The sequence below is a fragment of the Pinus tabuliformis genome, chromosome Q (genome assembly GCF_031772625.1).
Source record: "Pinus tabuliformis cultivar Carrire ecotype Pingquan chromosome Q, CPIR1, whole genome shotgun sequence".
In the NCBI taxonomy this organism is placed as follows: Eukaryota; Viridiplantae; Streptophyta; class Pinopsida; order Pinales; family Pinaceae; genus Pinus; species Pinus tabuliformis.
This window is the reverse complement of record NC_142296.1, coordinates 468035419-468052937: the sequence shown is the minus strand read 5'-3', so window position 1 is coordinate 468052937 and position 17519 is coordinate 468035419.

The window sequence follows — 17519 nt, the reverse complement described above, 5'->3', positions numbered from 1 at the left end:
TTAGGACAATCTTGTCCCATATTTCTTTTTCTGATTTTAATTGCCTAACTTTCACGAATTCTTATTGAGATAGACATCCTAGAAGAGTATTGACTGCCTTTGCATTTGTTTCATATTTCTTCTTCTCAGCTGGATCTGTAGGAGTAGCTGATGGAAAAGTATACCCTGTTTCTATGATGTCCCAGACTTCTGTACCCAGAGATTGAAGATAGGCTGTAACTCTTACCTTCCAATATACGAAGTTTGTCCCAACAAAAATAGGTGGTCTGATTGATGCTTCCCTCTCGTAGTTTCTCATGATGAATGATGTCCTTCAAGCGATCAAGCTTCTTCAGAAGGACCTACTCTGATACCAATTGTTGGAAATAATACTGAGGGGGGGGGGGGGGGGGGTGAATCAGTATTATTAATTTCTTTTCAATAAATTATCCAGATTTATGCTTTAAATTATTCTTCCAAAATTGATAATTAACTTGTATGTCAGTACCATAAAATGATGAACAAGAACAGTTAAAAACATATTTTCACACAACGGAACACCAGATATAAGGTGGAAACCCAATGTGGGTGAAAACCACCTGCTGCAATATGTCTCTATCTTCTTTCAAATAGAATTTCTTTTACAATGAATTTGTACTGGTGCATACCTTTACCAGTACGCAGGCTGCAACCTGCAGAGGGCTACAACCCTCTCTCATTTTGCAGTCTCTCCTGGAAGGGAGCTACAACCCCCCTACTTCTTTCAAGGACCACGTTTCATTAATTTTTAGACTGGATCCAAGAAGATCAAATGGTCATCAAGTATAAACAAATCTTTAGAATTACCCAGGCATCAGATCAATATATATTTTCTTTATACAACAAATCTTTCAAAATCACCCTAGCGCCAACCCAAGCACTAGATCAAAATATAAATAAATGCTCAATCTAGTCACCCATTAAAACAAAGGTTGTTTATGCCAAAATCAGAACACAATGCAGAAGATATACATATAACAATGCACCCAGAGGCTAGACACAAGACAAACCCAATATGGGCACCCAGAACCTGAACTGCAATACACCTGAAGCAATGTGATTTCTCTCGAAGAAATGTCTGAACTTCAAGCCTGCGATCCTTTGCTCTGTTCTACACGCATTCTCCTTGATCAGTAATTGCTCCTTAACCGATCACAAGAATGCCAATCAATTCTCCCTTAAGATCTTCAATTCATAATCGATCACTTGCCAAAGGATCTCTTTTCTTCTTATATAGTCATGCTTTTGACAAAACCATGAGTCAAAACCAAAGGATCCGAAATCCTGAGGCTCGCTTGCTTTGACCGATGATAGCAGGAAAAGAAGTCCAAACACCAAAAGGCGGACTTTAAACATTATGCACCAATAACAATAATATATCGGATCCGCTCCTTATCATTGTATAACATCGTTTATTTGTCGATGGCCGATCCGATGGATTGGATGCGATATGGCCATTAACCATGCTTTATAAATATATCGGGTCCACTCCTTATCATTTTCTATTTGCCGATGGCCGATCCAATAGATCAGATAGGACATGCCCCATTAACCAACCTATATATATATATATATATATATATATATATATATATATATATATATATATATATATATATATATAGATATATATATATATATATATATATATATATATATATAGATATATATATATATATCGGGTCCGCTCCTCATCGCTAACAATGCATGCCCGTGTCATGGCTTATTCCCGACTTCCGATCCGATGGATCGGATGCGACATGCCCATTAACCCTCTTTTTTATATATATCGGGTCCACTCTTTTCATTGCTATCAGCGATTTGAAGAGGGAGGCTTTTATAAACTGTGCGATGGATGCGATATATTATAAAGTCCCTTTAAAGTTCCCATCTGGTCCGCCACTTCTTATCGCAATCGTAGGATTGGGGTGGGCGACCCTTTATGCATTGCGGATGCAATATTGTTATACACCAAGATTTAATGCCACCATCGGGTCCGATCGCAATCGGAGGTTTCAGCGGAGTCACATAGCCAAACCCTCGACACGCATATATGACGAACTGCGGTTGCGATATTATTATAAGCCAAATTTGATATGCCATCGGGTTCACTCACAATCGGAGGTTTCAACGAAGTCACATAGCCGAACCCCCGACGCGCATATATGCCGAACTGCGGATGCAATATTATTATAAACCAAATTTGATATGCCATCGGGTCCGCTCGCAATCAGAGGTTTCAATGGTGTTACATACCCGAACCCCCGATGCGCATATATGCCGATATATATGTATTAACACATATAACTATGTTTATCCACCGAAAGGGGGAAATGCTATTGTTTATTATATAATACATATATATATATATATATATATATATATATATATGGGTTTTAAGCACCCAAACACCTCCCGATAATATTAATGCATGCATATATGGGTTTTAATAAGCCCGATACCTCCCGATAAGCATATATATGAGAATGCATGCATATATGGGTTTTAATAAGCCCGATACCTCCCGATAAGCATATATATGAGAAAGAGCCTCTATTGCTCTGATAAGATCCCAGTGGCTCAATGGTTCCGATAAACATATGTAAATGGCCCCTCTTCTCTCCTCTTGGCTCTTCTTGTCCCCATCAAGATGTATATAAGAGAAATGTCCGTCTGTGAGAGGGTTGCCATCAAGTTCAACACATGTCCATAATGCCATAATGCCAACACATCTTTCCTTTACAAAGCCTTAACCATTGCCATTTCTAATTTCCTTAGCCATAAACAACCAAATGAACTCCCCCTAGGATGTTTTTCCCAACATTCATCTTGGAATACGTGTCCTATCAACCGTGCTTATTATTTTTCCTTTATTAACTTTTATTAGATGAAATTTTCACCAAGGCTTTTACACGGAATGTTCTTGTTATAAGGAAGCAGTGGATGATGCGGATAGCTAAAAGTGGAAAAAGGCTATGGAATAAGAAATGTAATCCTTAGCCAAGAAAAAACTTGGGATCTTGTAGAACTTCCTAAAGGGAGAAGTGTTGTTGGATGCAAACAAGTCTTCAGATTGAAGTGAAATGTTGATGGAAGGATCGAAAGGTATAACGCAAGATTGGTAGCAAAAGGGTAGTCTCAGGTTGAAGGTATTGGATTTTATGAAGAAATTTCACTAGTCATAAAACTTGTTTCTATTTGAACTGTGTTGGCACTAATTGCATTACGTGATCTTGAGTTAGAACAGTTATATGTTAAAACAACTTTTCTTCATGGATATTTGGATGAATAAATTTATAGGGAACAACTAGAAGGTTTTGTACAAGGTTGCAACAAAAGATTACTTTGCAAGCTCATGAAATCATTGTATGGCTTGAGGCAGTCTCCGAGGCAGTGGTACAAGAAGTTTGACTCCTTCATGGTGAGCCAAAATTTTACTAGAAGTGAGTATGATCATTGGGTGTACTTTAAGAGTTTCAATGTCATATTCATTATCTTCGTCTTGTATGTTGATTATATCCTTATTGCAAGAAAAAGAATGGAAGAGATCAATAGGTTAAAGTCTTATCTTTTTAGGATGTTTGATATGAAGGATCTTGGAGCAGAAAAACATATCTTGGGCATGGAGATACACAGAGACAGGAAAAATGGAGAACTCTGGTTATCACAACAAAAGCATGTGGAGAAAGTACTTGAAAATTTCGGTATGAATAATGAAACATGTTAACGTTCCATTAACTTCCAATTTTCATATTTCTTTGGGTTTGAGTTCTAAAACCGATGAAGAAAAGAAGTATATGTCTTGTGTACCATATGCAAATGTGGTAGGAAACTTAATGTATGAAATGGTCTCTACAAGACCTGACATTTCACATGCAGTTGGAGTTGTCAGCAGGTTCATGGAAAATCCATGAGAAGAACAATGGCAAGTAGTGAAATGGGTGCTTTGGTATTTCAGAGGCACAAGTGACCATTGTATCATCTTCAATGGTAGTGAAGGTTTAGTCTGCAGATATGTGGATGTTGATTATGCAAGTGAATTGGACCAGAGGAGATCTACTATAGGATATGTCTTTACTCTTGTAGGTGGAGCAATTAGCTAGATGTCAAAGCCTCAAGAAATAATTTCTTTGTACACTACTGAAGCTGAGTATATAGTGGCTTCAGATGCCTGTTAAGAGGTAATCTAGTTGAAAGGTATGCTTGATAAGAATGGAAGGACACAGGAGAAAGTGAATGTATTTTGTGATAGTCATAGTCTTATTCATTTGACTACAAATCAAACTTATCACAACAAGACTAATCATATTGATGTAAGGTACCATTTTGTAATACATGTGATCGATGGTAGAAAAGTAGCTCTCAAGAAGGTTCATACACAAGAGAATCGTGAAAACATGTTCACAAAGCCAATTTTAGTAAAGAAGTTGTGATGGAGTTTGGCTTCTCTTGGCTTGTAGAGGAGATGATGAATGGGCATGGGCAAGGGTTTAGGAAAATTATTGTCAAGGTGGAGATTGTTAAAGAATGACAACAATTAATGTTGACAATGTAATTATCTGAGTAAATTTAGTTTTATTGTTCAGGCAGTTGTGTAACTATAGGGAGTTACATTAGGGGATTTTTGAGGTCTAAAATGGGCCTTCTAAGAAAAATGTACAACCAAAATAAACTTTATAAGAACCAATAGGATTCAAGATGATGATGTCAACCATGGGGGATGATTCACCAGTTTTGGAGTAAAAAAGTAAAAATATAAAAAAATAAAATAAAATAATAAAACTAATTTTTAAACTCGTATTTTAAACTTATATCCCCAAGGTTTTACTCAAATTTTGAGTGGGAGTACATGTTGGATGAAAAATTTAATTCTTCATCCAAGGAGTACCCATGTTGCATACTTCTGATGGACCCTACTACACGAAAAATGAGAAATACATGAAAAACCGTGATTACAATCACAATTTTCATGTATTTCCAATTTTTCTTGTAGCAAGGTCTATCGAAAGTGTGCAACAGGGGTACTCCTTGGATGAGGAATCAAATTATGCATCCAATGAGCATTTCCGCTTGAAATTTGAGTAAACCAATAGGAAGATAAGTTGAAAAAATGGTTTTTTTCTTTTTTCCCTCTAAAATTTGATGATGTAATCAAATCTTATTTTATTATTTCCACTATTATTTTATAATTTCCTTAGGGGGGCCATTTTAGACCTGAAAACTCTCGTAATGTGTAAGAAAGCCTTTGTATTAAAATGGTGATTTCCCGCGAGACTTGATGTAACTTGGAGAGTCATATTTTGACCCGGAGAAATAAGAATTCTAATCCCTTGCCCCGTGGAGGTTTCCTTGACACACTCTTAGGGTTCTACCATGTAAATTTCTTTTATTTCTTGTTGTGTGATTCAGTTTCTATTCTTTATGCATTTATTTTTCAATTAAGGGTAAATGGGTTCAAAATATGAACAATTTCTTGTATACAAGTATGATCTGCTAATTTTTTAGGACCTATAATGATAATGTATGGGTTAAATTGGAAATAAAATATTGTATTAGTGAATAGAAATTCATTTAATAACTGATGTGGACCAAATTAATATCATTTTTATTATTCTATATAATTGCAAGTAATTAGATATGATGGTGGAAAAAACACGGAAAAGATATATTAAAAGAGTTTGTGATATAAAAAAGGGGGGTTGTATCTCTTGATGTTACCATCTTCTTCACACATAGTAGTTACATTATTATTATCAGAGATTAGTTACAAGTCTTGATAGTTGATTTTCATCTTGCAAACTACTTACAAACTATAATTACAATTGATTGTCATTTTGTAAACTATAATTCAAATCTAGCCACATATGTAATAAGGTAGCTTAAAGATTTACCTTCAACCATATTATAAAGGATTAGGGGATAATGTCTCCCATAACATATCACCAGTATAAATGCCATGGTGGCTGTGTGCAAAGTAGATTACAAGAAATTTGTTGAAATGTGCAAAAAGAAATGCTAAAAATAGAAGATGATAAAAATAGCACTGTTATAAATAGCCAGGCTATAAATAGCAATTCAGCCATTGGAGATCTTAGCTACAATGGGTGAAAAGTGAAAGTGCTAAAAATAGCTTTTCTAAAAATAACATTTCAGGATCCCTTCTTATTTTAGTCAGTCCGTGGACTAAACATAGGAAGTAAAATTCAAATTGATATTAACAACAGTTTGTAAATTGATTAATTAATTCATCTTGAGTTAATTAGTTAAGGAATTATGAACTTGAAGTCTATGTGAGGACTTGCAACAGTTTCTCTTTTGATTGAGGGATTTACCCATCAGTTAAATAGATAAGAGTGATTTGTAATATTGAGTTGTAATTAGTTAGCTTAGTTAACTAAGTCAATTCCAGTTAGATTAATTTAACAGTTTGTTAAATTAATGAGAGTTCAGTTAGTTAATACTTGCATGCATGTAACTACTGTAATTTAGATAACTGAAGATTCACTCATGGATAACTCATGCATGTCAGTTCAGTCAGAGACCCAGTTGAGATCAGATGGAGGGACAGTGTACTATCAGTTGCTAGGATATTCCTTGGTTAATACTCCTTGCATGCAGAAGGAATATTATTCATTAAGGATTGCGTAGTTGGAACTGAGGTTATAGTGAGTGTGATGAGGCCAATTCACACATGCGATATCATTGGACCCCAATCAAAACTGCGCAAGGAAACAGGAGGCTTGGAGGGCTTGAGGAATACATATACTATGTCTATTGAGTCTGTGAGTTGTATTGTTTGATTATAGAGAGAACATGATAGCTTGAGAGCTGATTCTTTTTGTAACTTGAACAAGATTTACACTTGTATGATAATACAGAGTTGGGATTTTAGGTTGGTGCTTTCCCCAGTGATATATCTTCTGTGTTATGGTTGATTACTTCTCATTCTTAGTTATATCTTTTCATTCTTGATGTTGCTCATGTTCGATTAAGCTTTCGCTAAATTGTTTGTAGAAGTAGATCAAGTGTTTTGCTTTAGTACATTGCATTACCAGGTGATATATAGTGGGAAAATCTACATGGTATCAGAGCAAAGGTGATTAGGGAAGAACAGTTTACAAGTAGTAGAAGTTCAAAGTTTGGTTTCTAAATATTGAATTGAGTTCTTATCACATCTATTTCACTGATGGTGTTTAGTGGTTTGAGTCTCGAATATGCCCTTGATGGTAGTTAGAATTATATAGCCTGGAAGGATCGCATGGAGGCAGTGTTAGAAGATAATGGTCTAAAGGACTTCATTGATAAAGAAGTCCAGAAGCCAACTGATGCTACTCAACTGGTGGAATGGAAAAAATGTGTGGCTAGAGAAAGGAGAATCATCCTAGAGGGAGTTCGAGATCACATTGTCTCAAGCCTCCATGGGAAGGAGATTTTGTTTTCAATGTGGAAAACATTGAAAGATCTTTATCAAAATAGCATCGATCAGAGGAAGTTGTCGCTGAAAGATAAACTTTGAAAGATCAAGTGCGAAAAGGGTGACACAATCTCTATGTTCCTGAACAATCTAACCACCTGCAGGGATGAGCTTGGAAGCGTAGGGATCTTGACAACTAATGATGACATGGTGAGTCTTTCACTCCTCGGTCTTCCTAAGAGCTTGCATAGCTACTAGGACTTGGTTAATGGAAGAGAGAAACTGCCAGATTGGGAACGACTTTGGTTGGATCTGATGCAGGAGGAGATAAGGCGAAGCACCAGGGATGGATCTTCATAAAAACAAGATGATGAAGAAAATCTAGCTTTAGTGAGTAAAGCTAAGAAAGGGAAAGGGAAGGTGCCCCAATCCAAATCTTCTCATGGTGGGAAGAAGGTTGACAAGTCAAAGGTGTGATGTTTTCACTGTCATGAAGTGGGCCATTATGATATGAATTGTCCATAGAAGAAATCCAAGAATGGTTCCTCAAAGGGATATGATGGCGATGCACTAGCTTCACAATTTGAGCTGGATTTCTCGCTTATCGCATGCATGGTTTCATCCATGGTGGGATGTGTTTGGTACCTAGACAGTGGAGCTTCTTTCCACATGTCAGGTGACAAGAATCTTTTCAGTACATTGGAGGAGAAGGATCTCCAGATGCGGATCAAGATGGGCGATGATGGAAAGTACCGTGTCTTAGGTGAAGGTACAGTTGTGTTTCAGAGGGAGCATGGTGCTCCTCTCACCCTATCTGCTATTAAGTATGTACCAGGTTTGAAAAATAATCTTGTGTCTATTGCTATGCTAGAAGATAAAGGCTATGATGTAGTCTTTAGTAAAGGAAAAGTTTTCCTGAGGCATATCGGCACTGGATAGACCAAGAAAATTGGAATTCGAGTAAAGAATCTCTACATGCTGGAGGTAGATGATTGTGCTGCACTAAGTTCCAAAGCAGAGGTGGTGCAAAGTGAAGATGTTGGCGAGTTTTGGCATAGAAGATTGGGCCACTTGCATCATGGGGCCTTGAAGATCATGCAAAAAATTTCTACCGGCTTACCCAAGGGAAAACTAGAGCAAATAGACACATGCAAAGGATGCACCTAGGGTAAGTATGCAAAAGATTCCTTTCAAGATCGAGATAGTAGAGCTGGAGAAATCTTGGAGTAAGTTCGCTTAGATGTATGTGGACCATTCTCTACAGCCTCCACCGCTAAGAAAAGGTACTATATTATTTTTATTGATGATTTTTCTCGTAGATGTTGGATCTACTTTATGCAAAATAAGGATTAGACCTTCTTGAGGTTTTGTGAGTTTAAAGCCTTGGCAGAGAAAGAATCTGGAAAGAAATTAAAAGCCTTGTGTAGCGATAATGGTGGAGAGTATGTTTCCCAATAGTTTAAAGACTTCTGTGTTGTAGAAGGAATTAAACGAGAACTGACGACACCTCATAACCCACAACAGAATGGGGTGGCTGAAAGGAAGAAAAGATCTATTATGGGAGAAACTCAAGCAATGTTGCATGACCAAAGCCTACCACTTCATCTGTGGGATGAGGCATGCAATACAACAGTGTACTTTCAGAACAGAATTCCTCATCGTATTTTGGGGATGAAGACACCTATGGTGGATTTTTCAGGGAAGCGACCAGATGTGAGTCACTTCTGCATCTTTGGATCACCAGTTTTCTGTCATGTGACCAAAGATGCTCGAAAGAAGCTAGACCCAACAACTGATTTGGGGAAGACATATACTGTGTCTAATGAGTCTGTGAGTTCTATTGTTCGATTACAGAGAGAGTGGGATAGCTTGGGAGCTGATTCTTTTTGTAACTTGAACAAGATTCCCACTTGTATGATAATATAGAGTTGGGGTTTTAGGTTGGTGCTTTCCCCAGTGATATATCTTCTGTGTTATGGTTGATTACTTCTCATTCTCAGTTATATTTGTTCATGCTTGATGTTGCTCATGTTCGATTAAGCTTCTGCTAAATTGTTTGTAGAAGTAGATCAAGTGTTTTACTTTAGTACATTGCATTACCAGGTGATCTATACTGGGGAAATTTACAAAATTATGATATGATATGATATAAATGACATATATACTTAAGATTCACTACTATTATAGCTACTACAAAAATTTTTTAGAATCTCATAGACAGCTCTCATTTTCTACAATAATCTTACGAGGAAACCTTACCCATTCATTACCTCGTCAATGCATTCTTTCTAGAGTCATATTGTTAAGAGTATTCATCCAAACCATATGAATTAAAGAGGTCCCTCAATTTCAAAAACATGTCTTAAAGAAACTTCTTGAAATCAATACATTGGTAGAAGAAAATGCAACATTAAATAGTTAAAAGTGGAAGTTGGTTTGCTTCTTGTGCTAATAATGGATACTAGTCCTAAAGACATGTTAAACATCAACTTAAATATTCTTATCAACTAAAGAAAACTAAAAGAATTAGGCATATTATTTACATGTCATTAGGTGACATGCCTTTGCTTATATTATATTGATAATAAAGTCTATGACAATGCAATTCCTCACACAACAAAAATCTCAACCAAAGTCAATAATGTTGGGAGAAACCATGCCTCATTTCTATTCTTCCTTTCTAGCCTTGTTTATTAAAACAATAATCCAACATTCCTAACTCTATAGTAAAAGGACATGAAAATTTAATATTCAATAGATTGAGATCAATGAGTTGATTCTATGACAAAATGGAAGTTACTAGGGCATGAAAGAACTTATTATTTGAAAAATTCAAACTTTCCAATTCGTTTAATGGAATTTGACTTATAAATAGTTGTAAAAGAGGAATGATTATGCTGGATGCCTGATCCATTAGTGGTATGGTGTGGAATGTGGACAATTACTGAAAGTCCAAGAGATCTTGGAAGTCAAATCCAACAATAAAAATATTGTATTCATATTTGTATCATCTATAATGAAATGTGATTCTCATTTATTCTTTCTTTCTATTTGCACATTCCAATAATGGTATTAGAGTACACTTGGCCAAGCCTGGGCCTTTTTCAGAACTTGTCAACTCTAGTGTCTAAGTAGGCTAGGCCTAGTTCTTTTTAGAGTTGTTCAACTCTATACCTGGGCACTCTTCCATCTTTTCCTTCCATAACAGCTACTAGGTTAAAATATTTATCAAGCAAACCTGAGCCACAACCTAAACCAAAACCAACATCCATAGCCTAGAGCTAGAGTTAGCCATAGTCATATTTAGAGTTGTAGTAGAGACAAATTTATGCTCCATGAGCATGTTTTTGGTGGTAGAAGGATTCAATTTCTACTACATCATTTTAGTCGACATTAAACCAGAGAGCACTTTCACCAATAAAAGACTTTACTTTAGCCAAATTTGTAACTATTCTAGGATTTGCTTCAAGATTTAATTATATAGTTGGTGGTCAACCTTAAACCACCACCAGTACAGACCTCATGTTCATCTACCTCATTTGGTTTGTGGTCTTCCTTAGATCACCATTTCAGAGAACACATATAGCCATTCATTTCTATGCATTTTTGTACTTTAACTCTCTTCTCGGAATCATATACACCCCTTTGGATTAAGGGGGGAATATTAGACACCTAACATATTAAGATTATGTTGTGGAATGTGAACAATTACTGAAATTCCAAAGAACCTTAGCAGTTTAATATAATGGTAAAAAATATTATATTTATATGTGTATCATCTTTAATAAAACACAATTGACACTTATATTCTTTCATTTTGGTTGCACATTTCAACAAATTATTTGCTAACCTATCATATGAAATATTAAGGAATAAAGTTTCCTATGATAAAGTTAAACATGTTTACTTATTATTTTTCTTGGAATTCAAAAAACTTTATATGTTTCGATAAGGAATAATATGTGCAATATACATCTATTTATGCACCTAAAGCTATATAACCAAGATCCAACTCTTGTCTCAATTTCCTGACAATGTTCAAAACTATCAAAGACTAAACTACATTAAAAAGATAATACAAATTCAGATACAAGAGGAGCGGGAAAAACCTTAAAAATCCAGAAAAAGTAAATTCAAAATTACATAAATAAATTAATAAAAGGATACTTTTATAAATTGTTGACACATAAATGAAACTCTTTAGTGCGACTTTTTGGAGATTCTGGTGACGGAATCTGGCGGAAAAAATTGAGGTTAAATCTTGATTTGTATTATTTAAAATGGTTTTTTAACTGCATATTTGGATTCAGCACCCTGAAAAACCCCTGGGACGCTTTGATTGTGCAGAAATTAGATATCAAACTTGTGATTTCAATAAATTGCTGCAGGATTTTAGAGAAATTTGACTAGAAAAAACCACTGGAAAAGCTTCCAAAAAGTCTCTTTAAAGACAACTCCTAAATGAAACTTAATATTTTTAAACTTCAAAAAAATTTAATAGAATATATTTTTTAAAATAATACACCATAACAAAGAATAAAAAGCATAGCTCTTAATTTCTAAGGGTCCCGAGGGTTCCAGCCTTGAGAAAATGTTTGTTTCGATTGACTACGAGAAATTGATGAAATGCATAGCCTTTCTTTGAGATCGATATATATAAACATATAGTATTTTTCCGAAGATTTTGAATTTTTTTACCTTTTTACACTATTTTATAATGGTTAGTGTAAAATTTTTGCCACGAGTGTTGCATAACTTCTATCCAAGTAAAAACTTCATCCATGATACTTACAAAACCAAACAACAAAATAAAAGAACCACTTTTAAACATGGTTTCATTTAGGTAAGACAAACATTTTCCAAACCAAAATAATTGGAAAAACTAAGGAGAGTTGTGGAACTAAGTAAGCCACTATATATGTTTTTTCTTTCAAAACCCCTTAAAGAATTAGTTACCACGGGTTAGGAGAACCTCTATTAGGAGGAGTAAAGGTGGTATCTTCAAGGGTTTTAGGTCTAATAAAGTACGTAGAGATAAAGTAAGTAGAGATCAATATCGGCTGATTATGGTATTGTGTCTTTTTCATTTTGTGCATTTATTACTCATGACATTTTAATCCAAGGGTTTAATGACATCTAAACAATGTTTAATACTTTTTTATATCCCATGTTAATAACAAATGTAAAGGCAAGGGCTAGAGTAGAGACCGATGAAGTTGATGCTTCCTGTCTCTTTATTTTTGAATTGTTTAAAAATAAATGAAACCTTATCTTCTCAACACTATTAACTCAAATTTTGCCTATATTTTTATTTGTAGTTATTATAATACTTATAAAGAATCTCAGGTCCTTATCTCTAAATTTATGTTATCTCTATAATTAGTAACTATGGATCTAACTAATTGTAGATCTTGATTAGGCATCAGAATTGGACTTATAGAATTTAGGTTAGATAAGACTTAATGCATTCATTATCTATATTAATTCTGTTGATATTTATATAGTTAATATCATTAACTATATGGTTGATCATATTAACTTTATAATGGATTAAATTGATCACGTGGTTAATAATAACCATAATAAGACTCAAAGATTAGCTCAATTGGTTGGTGTAACTATCATAGAACATTGTTGGTAATTCAATACTTTGTGAAAGTCCCAAATTAGATTCTCATGGACTAAAAAAAATCAGCTCACACTACTCAGTTTACATTAAATATCATCATTAAAATTAGGTTTGAAAGTGATTTAAGTTTCTCAAAACAATATTTCCAAAAAAATAAATATCATGAGTATAAATAACCATACTAGTCACTTAAGTAACAATACAATTAACTTTTATTACCTATGTAATTAATATAATAATATATATAAACTAAGTATATCATTAATTATGAAAGAATTCTAATATAACATCAATTTTATGAACACTTTTTATAGAATCCTTTTATGTTCTTCTTTAGCTATACACCACTTCATTGCAATAAAAAATAAATTATGCATGATTTATTGTTGTTGGTTTAGCACCAGGGAAATCAAAATAGTAGTAAAATAATAAAGATTTAGTCCATCATGTTTAAGCCATATTATTCGATATAAGATTATACAAATAACCATACTAGGCAAATGAAAGTCATTGTTCAAAGACTAATCATTATACCGAGAGACATAAATTATACTTCTTCTATCAAAAACCAAAATAGAGGATGCCACAAGTTTTTCCATAGAGATAATCATGTGGAAGGTGAGGTATTGACCTTCATGGGTAGCTAGCTTGAGTGATCTTTAGGTGTTGGAAACTCCAAATTTTCTAGTTTCTTTGGAAGAAAAGAAACCTCATGGTTAATCTCTTCTAACTAGAAAATTTTACTTCATCTAGTTAGAGTAAATTTTTTTGGTTTGCATCATGCCTTTACATCAAGGCCTTGTTGATTAAAGTCTTAATTTTCCAGTACAAGTGCATAGTTTAATGGTACTAAGTAATGCAAATTCTTGTATTTCCAGTGTCTTCTATTCAATCTTCAAGATCTGCATTATCCCCCTCATTTTGTATCGAGTTCTATTCCAAATATGCCTCCTCCTTTGTATAGGCTACCTCCTATTACACAATAGCTGAAATTTTCTAACAAGAGGCCCATGCCAAAGATTCAACAATCATTCTTGTTTGGCAGGTCGATGGTTTCTTGCAAGCTATGTCCTCTGTGGAAAGAGTCGTTGTTGGCCATTTCACTATGCAAATGAGAAACAATGTAGAGAAAGAGAAGATGGGGAAAGAATTTAGGATTTAAAAGACCAAGCATGACTACCTCATGAAGTAGAGAAGTAGTTGTGATAATGGCAAGGTGCTAAAGACAAGGAATGTGTAGGAGAAGAGTCTAAAACCTGGGAGTAGGAAAGGCTCATTGGCTCACATACAAGCTAGCAAAGAATAGACGAAACATAGGAGCACAAGAGAGACTTCACTTTGAAAACACATCTGAAGAAGGTGAAGGGCAAGTGTGGCTAGAGAGGCTAAAAATAAAATTGTATCTTCTCATGATAACCATTACCAACACAATTACAACTTGGGTTAGGTTGAGAACCATTTAGAAACAATAAAGTATAAGTAAGCTTCACAAAATAAATCCAGAACTGAATTAAAGGTCCAAAAATCATCATTTCTCATAGGCATGATAAATTACATGCTAAGAAATGAAGGGTATACTACCACCTATCACTGCTCATTGCAAGGAAGTGCAATATGGTGGTGGGTTACCATGGGACACACATCCCATCCAATGTAAGGACTTTTATAAGAAGGACATGCAGATGGGCTTTGATCAATTTTTATAAACTCTTAGAACATACTAAATATTTAAACTTAACTAATATTAGTATATAACAATATTTTAATAATTTTAAGTTAACCTATTACAAATTAATAATTTTAGTGTTGTATTAAAAATTATTTTATGTTTTAGATGCCATGAATTGTATGTCATTTAATGTATTATAACGATATTTTCCATTGATTGTATCTCGTGTTTACTTTTGTCTTGCTTATTGGGTTACCATTCCTTTCTTATGAGTATTGGTTTCTTCATTTAGACTTTTCTTCACATCTTGCACAATTTTAGTACATGCTACCACTCCTTCACAAATTCCACTTAGACAATACTACAAAAACAATATCTTGCCTCGGTCACTGATTTCCCACAACTATTATTGCATAACTTGCAATATATTTTTCTTTTAGCTTTTCTTTTAATGTATTTCCATTCAAGAAATTTGAATTTAGATACCATTGTCTATATAAAGTAATAAAACCTTTTGTTGGCACGAAAAAAAAAAAGCATTTAGATTCAATAAACTATATTTTGACATATTTTCAAAAACAAAATATTTCAAATTATAAAGAATTCAAAGAAGACAATACAAAGAAAGCTAGTTGAGATGTTATCTATAATTAGACTAAAAACTAGGCATTCTATGTGAAGCTAAAAAACACTCCTTAGGAATCTCATAAACAATTTAAAAACTATTACGATAATGATAATCAGATAGATACAAGAAAATTATTATTATATGTAAATGAACCCAAAAAAAAAAAAAGTTGAAGATATATCTCTAATTTAATTTCAATATGGTACATGTGAATTTCAAAGTATATACTCTTAATGTATTCTATATGTAAATTTATTTATTCACCCATCGTCCCAACGTAATCTTCAATGGAATTAAGAAAAACATTTTCCCTCATAATCCTCAATGGTATTAAGAAAAATATTTTCCCCTTTATTAGTCCCTGCCTCCGGCATAGCAGGGACTATAGCGATCGATCGATCGTTTGACCGCCTATTAGTTGATCAGTTGACCCGTTTGTTTTTGGTTTTCTTGTATTTTAACCAAAGTTTGATCATAACAATTTTATTCACGTAAATTTTATCCAAAGTTTTAAGACTGAAAGCATTCTACCTCTTATTAGAGGCTTCACGTGGCCCGATGCAAGAAAATTGCAGCAATACAATTTTATCCAAAGTTCAGACAACCAATATACTTCGAAGCCCTTTCGAGGTCCTTTCCACATGTATATCAAGGCTCCTTCCACATGGCTATTAGCATGCAAGGCCCCTTCCATATGGCTATTAGCATGCAACTCTGGTATGGTAAAAGATAGTCGTCGCCTGCCCAGAAGAGTCTGCAAGATTTCAATTGCAGTCTTTGGACGTGCTCTGTTATCTACACGCTTGAGTCGCTTGAGTCTGCAAGATGGCATTGTAGAAGGCAGTGGCATTGTACTTTGCGACCTGACAGATTTGGTATGTATCATAGCATCTTTATGTATATGGGCAAACTTCAGATGCAGCTAACTCCAGAGAAATACCTTACTTGTTATTTTATGTTATTCCGCTCGGTGCAAGGGATCTACCTGTAGAGGATCATGGAGAACCTGTTAATTTAAAGCATAAATTTAGCACCGTGGCTTCAAGGTGAACTTACCAAAACCTTAATCAAAAACTCAACGAGAAATGCAACCATTTTGTTCTTTAATTTCCTGTGCTTTAAATGCATCATTTTTTTTATTTAACTGTTTCTATTTACTGCAGGCAATATTAATGATATTGAACATGAAAACCTTACTCAAAAACTCAACAGTAAATGCCTAATTTAGTATTCTCATTTAGTATTCTCAAGATCTTTAAGGTGTTCTGGTGCACTCGAGAGAATGAGCCGAAATATTCTGCAACACTAGGAAAGTAGAGTTTTTATTGAATTACAATTCTGTTCATATTTTATTATAATTTAAGTTTATTTAAATTGAACAAAACTGTTGGGTGCTCAAAAAATTGATTATATTTCGACCATAGTTGGGATTCTACCCAATTCTTATCAAATTTGTAACTGACAAGAAAATATATACCGTAGAAAAGTTTGTTTTCTACATCTGTGTATAGTAAACTGTAACAAAGAAAACATCTTTCAAATCATTAATTAAATGCAGATTGTAATTAGGAGGTTTTTCAATCACATACCTGAACTGCAAGCAAAGGAAGAGACTGGCCGTCTGCACAAATAGAATGGTTCAGAGGAAACAGCGGTTCCTGAATATAGCGAGGACTTTTGTGAAGGAGAATCTGGTCAAGAGTGGCATCTGCAACGACCTCTGTAAATTTGGCACCCTCGTCATTGCATTCCATATTTAGAAAACCATCGAGAGAGTTGACCAATCTGCCAGTGAAAGGGTAGAAATGAAGGAGCACCTTTTCCGGGCTCCATTTCAACTGCTCAATTGTTACTTCATGCGAATTATTAACAAATCCCTGTTGGAAGAAGAGTACATACTGAATGTAGTTGGCCTCACAATCCTAAGCAGTTTTGAGTAAGAGATTCATGGAAGTTTTCAGCTTAATTGAAATCAGGGCCGGAACTGTTCATTCCAGCCTCCTGGTCTTCCATTTCATACCCAGAAAAGTAAATTATCTGACTTGAATTGTTCCCAGCATCCATTTCTCTGAGATTATGAAAGGATGTACAAGTGAAAAACAAATTATATCATATTAGAGGAGCTACACCCCCGATGGGGAATGAACCACTATCGAAAGGA